Below are 12,251 nucleotides of genomic sequence, written 5' to 3'. Positions count from 1 at the left end.
ATCTTTCATATCGAACTCCTTATTGAGTTGAGCCTTCACCCTCATCTCATCTTCGACACTGTTGCTTGCTATGAGAATATCGTCCACATAAAGCAAAAAAATAACAAATGAATTACCAGGTCGAAATCTGAAGTAAACACAGTGGTCGAACTGACTTCTAATGAAACTTATGCGTGCCATGAACTTGTCGAATCTCCTATTCCACTGTCGAGGAGATTGTTTCAGCCCATACAAGGATCTCTTTAACTTACACACATAATCTTCCATCCCCTTTTCGACATACCCTTCAGGTTGCCTCATCAGGATCGTTTCATCTAGATCACCATACAAGAACGCAGTTTTCATATCCATCTGTTCCAGTTCAAGATCGAACTGTGCCACCATGGCAAGCAGCATTCGAATGGACCTATGCTTCACAACAGGAGAAAACAAATCATTAAAGTCGACACCTTCTTTCTGAGTAAAACCTCTTGCGACTAACCTTGCCTTATATCTTTTCGACGTCACTCCTTCAATTCCTTCCTTAACTTTGAAAATCCATTTACAGCTGACTAACCTTGCCCCAGCAGGTTTCTTGATCAGTTCCCAAGTGTGATTATCATGAAGAGATTTCATCTCATCATCCATGGCCTTCAGCCATTCAGTCTTATTTTGACTCCTCATAACTTCCTTATAATCTCTAGGTTCATCATCAAGAACCTCACTGGAAGAGATTAATGCATAAGCTATAAGATCTGCATACCCAAGTCTTTGAGGTGGTTTGATGACTCTTCTCGACCTATCTCTCGACAATAGGTAGTCATCGTCAGTTTCCTCAACTTCCTTAGCATCTTCTGCTTCTTCTTCGACTTCATCAGGGATATGCAATTCAGCATCAACATGCTCCACCTCAACAGGAATCTCTACCTGTTCTAGCTCTTCTGCACTTCGACCATCATCATCAGTTTTTTTGAAAGCCATTTCAGCTTCATTGAAAACTACATCTCGACTGGTAATACACCTCCTGTGACCTGGCTCTAGGCACCATAGCCTATAAGCTTTGACTCCTTCAGGGTATCCCATGAACATGCATTTCAGAGCTCTAGGTTCGACCTTGTCTTGCCTAATGTGAGCATAGGCTGCGCAGCCAAATACTCTTAGTTTGTCGAGATCTGGTGGATGTCCCGACTAAACTTCTTCAGGTGTCTACATATCTAACGCTGTCGAAGGACATATGTTTATCAGATATGTGGCTGTCGAAACAGCATCAGCCCAGAACACCTTCTTTAACCCCGCACTAGTCAACATGCATCTGACTCTCTCCAAAATAGTTCGATTAAACCTTTCAGCCAAACCATTTTGCTGTGGAGTACCTGCAGTAGTTCTATGCCTTGCAATACCAGAGGCAGCACAAAAACTGTCGAATGCCTCATTGCAAAATTCGAGGCCATTGTCGGTTCTCAACCTCTTGACCTTTCTGCCAGTCTGATTTTCAACCAGAGTCTTCCAACTTTTGAAATTCTCAAAAGTTTCATCCTTAGTCTTCTGGATGAATACCCATAATTTTCTGGAATAATCATCTACTATGGATAGAAAATACCTTGCTCCTGAATGTGATGGACACCTTGCAGGCCCCCAAAGATCAGCATGGATGTAATCAAGGGATCCATGTGTTCTTTGTTTGCCTTTGTTGAACTTCACTCTGCAAGATTTTCCAAGTACACAGGGTTCACAAAACTTCAGCTTTTCGACTTTGTCTCCACCAAGCAGATTTTGTTTCCCTAATTCGACCAAACCCCTTTCACTGACATGGCCCAATCTCATGTGCCAGATTTCTGTTTTCGACAAAGGTTTCGTGGATGCAACATTTGTCGAACCACTTACAACTTCAGCCTCAAGGGTATACAAGCCTTGTTTCTTCACGCCTCTCAAGACTTCCTTCGAACCCTTCATGACTCTTAGGATACTTTTCTCTCCTTGGAAAACATATCCTTTCTTGTCGAATTCACCAAGAGAAAGCAGATTTCTCTTCAAATCAGGAACATACCTGACTTCAGTCAACAACCTTATTGACTCATCATGGAGCTTGAATCTCACAGATCCAACACCTGCAATCTTGCAAGCCTTGTTGTTTCCCAGCAATACTGATCCACCATCTTGATCACATAATTCCTCGAACAAGTCTTTGTTTGGAGTCATGTGCCAAGTGCAACTTGAATCCATAATCCACTCCTTCTTAGAGTCACTGCTTGAAACCACAAGAACATCAGATGATTCGAAATCATCTTGAACAATGGCAGCGTTGCCATTATCCTTACCTCCATGATATTTCAGGCGTTCAGGGTACACCTTTCTTGTGTGACCCTCCTTCTTACAATGGTAGCATCGAATGCCAGATGCTTCGCCACTGTAAGACTTCGACTGGCTTTTGCCTTTCTTCTTGTCGAACTTACCATCCTTTCGTAAGAGTTTTCCTTTAACGGCCAAACCTTCGCCAACAGCCGAAGGTTTATGCTCCTTTCGTTCATTCAAGTCCTTAGAGTACAAGGCTGATTGAACTTCTTCAAACGTCAGGGACTCCCTTCCATACAAGAGAGTTTCTTTGAAGTGAGCATGTGATCGAGGCAAAGAACACAATAGTAACAGCGCTTGATCTTCATCATCGATCTTCACATCAATATTTTCAAGATCAAGAATCAGCTTGTTGAACATATCCAACTGCTCAGCCAATACTTTGTCTTCAATCATCTTGAATGAATACAAAGCTTGCTTTAGGTAGAGTCGATTTACCAGCGATTTGGTCATATACAAACTTTCAAGTTTCACCCATAACCCTGATGCCGTCGTCTCCTTTGATACCTGTCGGAGAACCTTATCACCAAGGCTCAACAAAATTGCACTGTGTGCCTTCTCGATCATAGTTGTCTTCTCCGCTGCCGTCAATTCTGCATTCATGGCTGCCTCTCCCTTCAACGCTTCCAAACAACCCTGCTGAACCAGTAGGGCTTTCATCTTCAAGCGCCACAGACCGAAATCATTCACTCCGGTGAACTTTTCAATCTCATACTTTGTTGAAGACATCTTCTCCACGCTCACCGCACCAATTTGTTGTGAATTCAATGCCAAGAACAAAGTATAAACCAAGGAAGAATAAAGGACAAGGAAGAAGAGGAACACAATAATTGGTTATAACTGCTATTCTTTCACTTTCTCTTAGAAAATAATATTACAAGTTTACAAGAATAACAAATAACCTCTCTCACCCTAAATTAGGATTTGCAGCTTAGCAATGATGAGAGACTAGTATGCTATTTATAATAAAACCTAACATACTAACTAATGGGTTTTTTCCACAAGGCCCATTACACAAGCCAACTTAATAAACAAGTTAACTTAACAAATTAGGGTTTAAACACTAAAACCTAATTTAACATGCTAACAGTCCTAGCATCTTCGACACAAGCATGTGAACAACCTTCGACTTTATGCTTAACCCTGTCGAACCAAGAAGCTACCCTTCAGCCGTACTAGAGTTCGATCCAAAATCTCTCAAACTTCTTATGTATTAATTCATAATATACTATGAGTTAATCATAAACAGTAGCTAGGGTTATGTTACTTCATTGATTATTAGTAAAATAATCAAAACAAGATATTAATTCTTAGCTACGTTCGACGGCATATATGAGCAACGAAAGTATATACCTATTACAAATTAAAGCATAACATTGAATGACTTATATGGAGGCTGACTCTCACTTCTTTTTTTTCATGTACCATAGTGGGAGCTAATCTAAGAAAATATTCGAATGGATCTCAGTATAGGAATAATTGAAGAATATACTATATTTTAGGAAAGGGTCGATATATACACCAATAAATGATTAATACGAATATTTTTATAAGGGTAATGCTAACATGCATGTGCCCTTAAAACACATGTTTAGAGTTAAATGTGGAAAAAATATTTTAAAAAATTATGCATTATTTTTATTAAAAATTGATAATTAATGTATTTATTACATTTTCAATACAAATTTTTTATATTTAAGATTCTTAACATGTGTACCAAGAGCACACGTTAGCTTTATTCTTTTTTATAATTATAAAAAATAATAATAAAATAATTATTAATAAAAAAGAGCGAAAACACCCGACAAATAACAATAAAAAGACGACTAGACACAAGAAGTGTCAAGCCAATCAAAACAACTACAAACACGAGATTAACTAAAGCACAAATAAAAAAGAAAAAATAACTAAAAGCAACTAAGAAGAAGGTGTGAAAGTCAAGGAACCACCCGCACAACAGGGGCTAGACTAGAGCTCTGACTCTAGATCCACCAACAGTAGACCAAACTCATAAGCAACACCAAAAACCACTAGGCACTAGAGGGGCAGGTAAGAACTCTTGATCCATTATTAATTTAGACATATGACGGGATTCTAAAGCGAGTCGAAGAAAAAAGAAGAGTTCAAAAAAGAATCTATTAAGAAATCAGCTCCAAGCCAAAGAAAAATTTATCCTTCACCTCTTTCACATTTGTTGATGTACCAAAAAAAAGTTTATTATTACGAACAATCTTGATAGTCCACACCACAGTATGCCAAATCATAATAAACCCACCCCTAAACTTTTACTAATTGAAAAAAAACTATATTAAAAATCTCAATTGTTTTATATTTAATTTAATAGGTTTTTATTGAGTTAACAATATCTATGACCTTTTTTCCAAAAATAAAATTGTACAAAGATGAACAAAAACTATTCAAGGTAGCTCGTTAGGGGAAATCACTAAGGTCTAGTGAATAAAAGTCAATGAATTTGAAGGATTCAAAATAAGAAGCCGAGCAAGATAGTCCGTGAAACGAGCTAATAAATAGAGATTCTCAAAGGTTGTGCAAGAGTAAACTCATGAGGAGATTCATGGTCGTTTTAGTGACCCACATAAATAAGCTGACATATATTTTAGGGTGAAGAAATCTTGACTCACGAGGCAAGCATACATTTATCTAGGAGAAATGTCAGTTACTCACAATCTCCAAATAGAGCGTCAAATCAAAGTTGTAGACATAAAATATTTGGAAAGAAGAAAATTATAGTGAGAAATAGAAGAAATTTAAGATCAAATTGAAGCTTATCAATCTTAAATATTCAAATCAATGATGCTATTTTATTCTCTCTTCATGTTTTGTATAAGTTACCAAAAATATAAGTAGATAATTTTATTTGTATTAGGATTATGTGAAGTAAATTATGATTCTACAATAAAACTCTTAATTTTCTCTATATTGATGTTGATGGTCTCGTTCTTAATGTTTTTCTGACGTTAAATTTCAAAACTGGTTACTTTGATTTATAAAATGTTAGAAATAAGTTTTCTAATTAACGATCTAGAAATCCATTCTTAGTAAATGCTAATTGTTAGGAACAGGGTTAGGTTACGGCCGGTCACCATATAAATAATCTTGGATTGTAATGCTATTGAATTGATTAACTGAGCAAGAAATTAGAAGTTAGTAGGTCTAATTGATCTTGTGCAATTTGTTGGGAACAAAAACATACACTAAACTGAAGTTGTTTTGCCTCTTAGGATTTACCCTTTTATATTTTGTTGCTTGTCAATTTAATTTTTTTGTTTATTTGTCATAATTGAGTCTTATCACATAGTTGCATTATAGGGTTGAGTGTTTAGTCGATTTTATGCATGCACAAATAGAACCATTTGGCTTAAGTCAATGCAATATATTTCTAGTCCACTAGTCGAAGTTTTGGATCAAGAAATACATAATAGTATAATTTAAATCATGCCAAGTCTCGATTCAAAATAACACTTCATTTTGTAAAAATTTGAAATTATTGAAATATGATTTGAATCACAAGATTGGTTGAGTCAAATCAAACTAAATACAAAAAATCATGAATTTGGTCATGTCCATTTGATTTGAATCATGGCATAATCTGAATTGAATCAAACATAGTTCTAAATAACATGATTTTAATTATGTGAATCACATGAAAGTCTTACTCGAATCGTAGAGGTTTTAAATCAAATCATGGAAAGGCTTGACTCGAGTCAAAGCATTCCTGTAAATCTTTTATTTGGGTTTTTGTAAAGTTGATTTGAGTCATAGATCTGTGTGACTCGAGACACATGACTTAAATAAAAAATTCTTGATTCGAATCAAACAAATCATTTTTATGGGTTTTTAAGTCTTGATTCAAATTATTCACTCTCTTGACTCGACTCATACCATTTTCTATTGACTTGAATCAATTGGGGTATTTTATGTCATTTTTGTGCCTTATCTCTAGTGTGCGTGCACACACGCGCGCGCGCTCACACACACACATATAATTTTTTGAATCACGTGAATAAAATCATAAAAGTTCTTATTTGAATCACAAAGATCATTTTTATGGGTTTTTAAGTCTTAACTCAAATTATTCACTCTCTTGACTCAATTCATACCATTTTCCCTTGACTCAAATCAAATGAGTTTTTTCTCTCATTTTTGTGTTGGAGATGAGACTCCAAATATAATAGGGGTGAATTATGTTTGACTGAAAAATCCATTTTCAAAATAAAAATTTGTTTAAACAAACAGATTAGTGAATGCAATAAAAATAAAAAATAAAATAGAAATGCAAGCGAAAATGAACTATTGGAAATTAGAGAGTTAAGGAATAAGAGAAAACATCTGAATTATAGAGGTTAGGTCTTAATGATATGACCTAGTCCTCTCCCTAAGAATTATTTTTAGGAGTTTCCACTATCTTGAGAGCTTTTAACATGATATGCCCACGAACTTCCTTTTGCAAGGATTGAAGTTTTTCAATGGCTAACTTCCAACCAACAAAGAACGGATGGAGTTTTAAATACGGAGACCTCCCAAACTAACTGAGAGCTTTTAACATATGGCTAAACTCACAAACCTACTAAGATTTTTAGCTACATAGACCTCCCCAACAAAACAAAGGTTTTACTTGATTTACCTCAACAATCAAACAACAATTTTTAATGGTTTAACTCACAACGAAATACCACCTTCTTACAAGAAAAATATTACACAAGAGATAATACACTCTTGAGTAATTTACAAATTTTCCCCTCACCAAAATGGTGAAGATGTGAAGTATGATTTTGTCTCTTATGGTAACTCGCAGTAACAACTTGATGAATGATGGAGATTTTTTAGGGTCCTGTGATTAATTTTTGTGTAAGCCTTTTGTATGGCAGAATTTTGGGTTCTTTTCTCTGCCCATGTGGGAACTATTGTTCTATTGATGTGATTGTCCTTAATGGGCTGGATAATAATGGATTAATTGCAACTTTAGCCCCCTATTTTTTCTTTTACTTGATTTTGATCCCTATATTTTAAAAACAACTATTTTAGTACCCTTTTTTAAATCTTTTGTGCAATTTCTGTCCCTCCATTTTGTTTTTTTCTACAAAATTAGTCCCTATTTTTTTCCCTTTTTCAACAGAAAACTCAAAAGAGGAACACAAATCATGGTTTTAAAAATGAGGAAATCAAAATAAATAAATAAATAAAAGACAAAATAGGGGGATCAAAGTTGCAATTAAGCCTAATTCTTTTTTCTCTTTGTTGGGTAGTTTCTTCTGGTTTTCTAATTGCCTTTAATGGGCTTGATATTAAGTTATCTTCCATTGTCCATTTATGGGAAATAGGGGGAAATGGATGTGATGCATTCTCTATGTATCACCTATATTTATTTTGTTCTTCATTTTTCTGAAAAGCATATGGTCCCTCATGAAGATGATGTGCTCTTAGTTAACATAATCTTTGTTTGGTTTTGATACACTTTGATGTTTCAATAAACATGTTTTGAAGAATGTCAATAATATTATGTCTAACATCTTACATGTTGTATTTGTGTAAAATTGACCAAAGGGGAGGTTTGTTATTACACATGATTAACAATATTTTATAGACAACATGTGAAGCAAGATGTTCTGTCAAGATGTGAGACATCTAGTCTCTATGTGATCAAGACACTTATGTGAGAAAATAACATGTTAAGCATAATATCCTTCATTCTGTGAGACATCATGTCTTCGCACACAATATAGAGTATTTCTCATGCTTTTAAGGATTTGTTTATTTATATATATAATAAAGGATCTTACTTTTGTGAATTTTTTGGATTAAGGAAGTTTTACTCATAATCTCTATTAGCAAGATTAAATTTGAGGAATTATGATTTGTTCAAGATTTAATCAATCACTGTTTTATAATCAGCATTATTGAAGATTGGTTTCTTGCGCTTTTTGGATGTTTAGTCACATTCAAGATATAAACCTTAATGGGATTTAAAGTTGGACCATTGTTGCTATTTAAGAAGGCATTCTCCAATGTGAAAGACTCAAACCTTGGACTATAAAGCTAAGCATGTTAATTTGTTTTGAGTCTTGTGTTTGCTTTTGTGTAATACTTTATTCCTACATCTTATTTCTAAGTTATGAGAATATAGTGTTTAAGTTGTAATATTGTTCCATCTTTCATATTCTTTTGTAATTGTCCAAACACATGGGATAGTGTTTGAGTGAAAGTGAGAGGGTTCTCGGATTCAAAGGAGCCTCGATCGAGGTTTACATGTAGTAGTATTAGGAAAAGAGGAATTAAACTTGAAGAGTTTAAATCATAATAACTTGTACTTATGACTATTAAGAGTGTATTTTCTTTCGTTGGGTTAATGCCCTCCAGACGTATGTGATTTTGCACTGAACTGGGTTACTAATTTCTATGATAATTTGATTCTACATTTACTCCGCCTGTTACGAATTATACTTTTAATACAAAATATTCCAACATTGAATTTGAAATCTTGTTATCTAGAGAAAAAATTTCATTTATCATGTATGTCGTGCTATGTACTCGGCCAGATGTCTCGTATACTTTGAGTGCAACAAGTTGGTACCAGTTTGATCTTGGTGATGCTTATTGAGTTGTTGTCAAGAATATTCTTAATTACTTGAGAAGAACTAAGGACTCATTCTTTATATATGGAGGTTATCAAGAGCTTGTTATAGTAGGATACATCGACACTAGCTTCCAAACAATTTGCTTATATGTTTTTCTTAAATGTGGAACTATGAGCTATAAAAGTTCAAAGTAAGATACAATTGTTGATTCTACGACCGCCTTGAATGCAACAAAGGAAGTTTTATGGGTTAATAATTTAATTACTTAACTTGTATAGTCCCTAACATTGTGGATTTCATTGATCTCTATTGTGATAACAATGGAGCCATCACATAAGGTAATCAACTTATATCTCAACAACGATCCAAACAAATATTTTGGAGATATCACCTCACTTGAGAGATAATAGATAAAGGATATGTGAAGATATGCAAAGTATCAACACTTGAAATTAATGTTGATGGCCCACTCACAAAGCCTCATGCACAGCAGAAGCATGATGACCATACTAGATTTATGAGTATTAGGTGAATGTCGGATTGGCTCTAGTGCTAGATAAATATTGTTAGTGTAAGTTCTAGAGGCCAATAATTTTATTAGAATTTGGTACTTGTATCAAATTATCTATTAATAGTAATAAGACGTTTATTTATAATCTTTGTTTTTTCAAAGTAATTAAGTTCCTAGGATAGCTAGTTTGTTTGAAAAGTTAAGTGTGATTTAATCATGAAACTTCATCAAATATAAGGACATTATTATTAAAGTATTTGTAGTCGATCTTTAATGTAAAGTGGGATAACATTGAAACATTGAGACTGATATGTGAATAGATTAATGATCATATCTCAATGATCGTGAACATTGAAGCATACTTTTAAATTTGTTCAATAATTTCTCATTGAAAATTGATAGACCGAATTCTAAGAGAAATTAGAGTATATGATTGTTTAGTGTCGGTCTAGGCCATGTTCTATCTAAGTGTTGCTTCCGTTAGGGTACTTGAGTGAAGCTTGCACTTGAGCGGTTATGTAACTTTGATGATTTTCATCTACGTGTTGATGGATGCTACGCATTCATGTGGGTCATATTTTCCTTCGAGAGTCATCAAGTGTGGTGGTTTAAAATTCTCTGGCACTAAGGCATCCTAGATAACCTCGCACAATGGTTGGGGATCTTCTATCTTGTTGTCTGACTCATCCTCATATATTTGTTCTAGTTGAATTATTACCACTCGTGTTTGCAAAGCCTTGTTTTGATATCACAACTCGTACATGGTGGATTGAATTGCGATCAAGGCCTCGGTTTCTTCTGGTGAGAGCGATAATTGCATCGTCTTGTTAGTTAGATTAGATCAATGGTTGGGTGTCCAAGAATTAGTCTCTCAGTGGACGGTAAATAATTTTGTTGAACTTGATATGGACATTGCTAACATTGTGCTAGGGACAATGATCCATGATGATGGGTAGATGGTATGAGGTGTAGGATTGATATATGCTTAGATAGAGATATCTAAGTTCTTGTTAAACCCTCTACTTATAGAATCGTTCTTAGTTATTTTTTGTTATTGGGCATTATGGGTATGATGGAGTAACATATTCTCCATATTGGTTGTGGATATGGAGAAACCTTTGTTGTTAGTTGCTTTTTCCCTCTTACATGGCGTGGTGGGGAAGTGGCCACCCCTTCCTATTTTGGTAGGAAAGCCACCTTTCACCCTCTTGTTTGACCAAATTAGACCGATGGCTGACTAAAGTCAAATTGTGTGCCTATCATGGAGGGTTTTCAACCTTATATCCTTTTTTTTACATGTATTGGCATTTAGGTTCTTCATAAACAAGTGTGGTGGATCTTGACTATTAGATCAAAATTCATGTTTATCTAGTTATCGGGTACCTAGCCATTTGACCCTCTTAAAATTACAAATAAAAATAAGTTATATATGCGCGCAAGTGTTCCCCTGAATAAATAATTCAAGAAATGAATGACTCTACCGTTTTAAATAAATAAAATATTCAATAAATTTTATACATTTTATGATGTTTATAAGGTGAACAAAAATCGAAATAAAAGTATTCTGATAAAAATTGAATCTCTTAAATGTTTTTTTTTTAAAAAAAATTATTAGGTCTTAAAAAATCAATCAATCATATCCACACACATATTTCAAACAGGAAAGTTGGAGACAAATCTCTTTTTTATTACTATAATATACATTTAATTAAAACAACATTATCCTATATATAGAAGAAAATCAATACTTGCATATGGACTTGATATTTTCTTTTATTTCCAAATTAGGCCAACATTTGGACTCATTCAAATTAGGAAACCGATATTAATGATCCAATTAGGAAACTTCTAATAGGATTTATATACATAGAACTATGGATGAACCCAGAAAAAGGTATGACAAGCACACAAGAATTCTAAGCAATGACACGCATATATCGCACTACTTTATGTTATATAGATTCATATCTAATTTAATATGACATTCCAATAAGAAAATATGTACATTCCAACTCATACACAGGTGGATATATAGCTCTTAATATCCATTTGTTCTTGCTTTTAAATTTTCATCTCAAAGTTTTTCAACAAAGAGGGACTTTTCAAATTTAATAATAATTTCATTCTTAAAATGAGTTAATATAAGTAATTTCCTGGCAGCTACCTCAGCAGTACATTTTTGATATTTCATTTTATGCAATACTTTGAATGCTTGTCATACGTCAATTCAAAACATTATGCATGGCATGAGTCGGGTTTGAGACAATTTATACATTTTTATATTTAAATCTAAATTAGAAACTCCTGACTTTTTATAAGAGACACTTCACCTTTTTAAATTTATTAAATAATTAATATATTTTAGTTAGTATTATAAATCAAATATATTAATTATTCAATAAATTTAAAAAGATAAAATGTCTCTTATAAAAGGGACTATAAAAAATATAAAATCATTTATGTTTCTCGTCCTAATCTTCAACAACGTGAAGAATCAAAATTTGAATTTATTTCAAACAGATTCAAAATAGATTCTAATATTCCCACTTTGTCATTATCCATATAATAGAATTAGTTTTATCAAAAATATTTAATTTTTCTCAAACATTAAACTACATTATAAATAATAAAATAAAACAATATTAAAAAGTTTCATACATAAATTTTGAATATTTCAAATAAAGGACAAATCAAAATAACAAAGCACTTATCGACGTTATCGTATATTTAATATTTTAAATTATTAAAATTAAATAATAAAATATTTAATAAAATAAATGGGACGAGTTTTCGATGACAATTAATGTCCTTGC

Source organism: Vicia villosa, linkage group LG5 (genome assembly GCF_029867415.1).
Source record: "Vicia villosa cultivar HV-30 ecotype Madison, WI linkage group LG5, Vvil1.0, whole genome shotgun sequence".
In the NCBI taxonomy this organism is placed as follows: domain Eukaryota; kingdom Viridiplantae; phylum Streptophyta; class Magnoliopsida; order Fabales; family Fabaceae; genus Vicia; species Vicia villosa.
Note: the sequence above shows the minus strand (reverse complement) of the source record.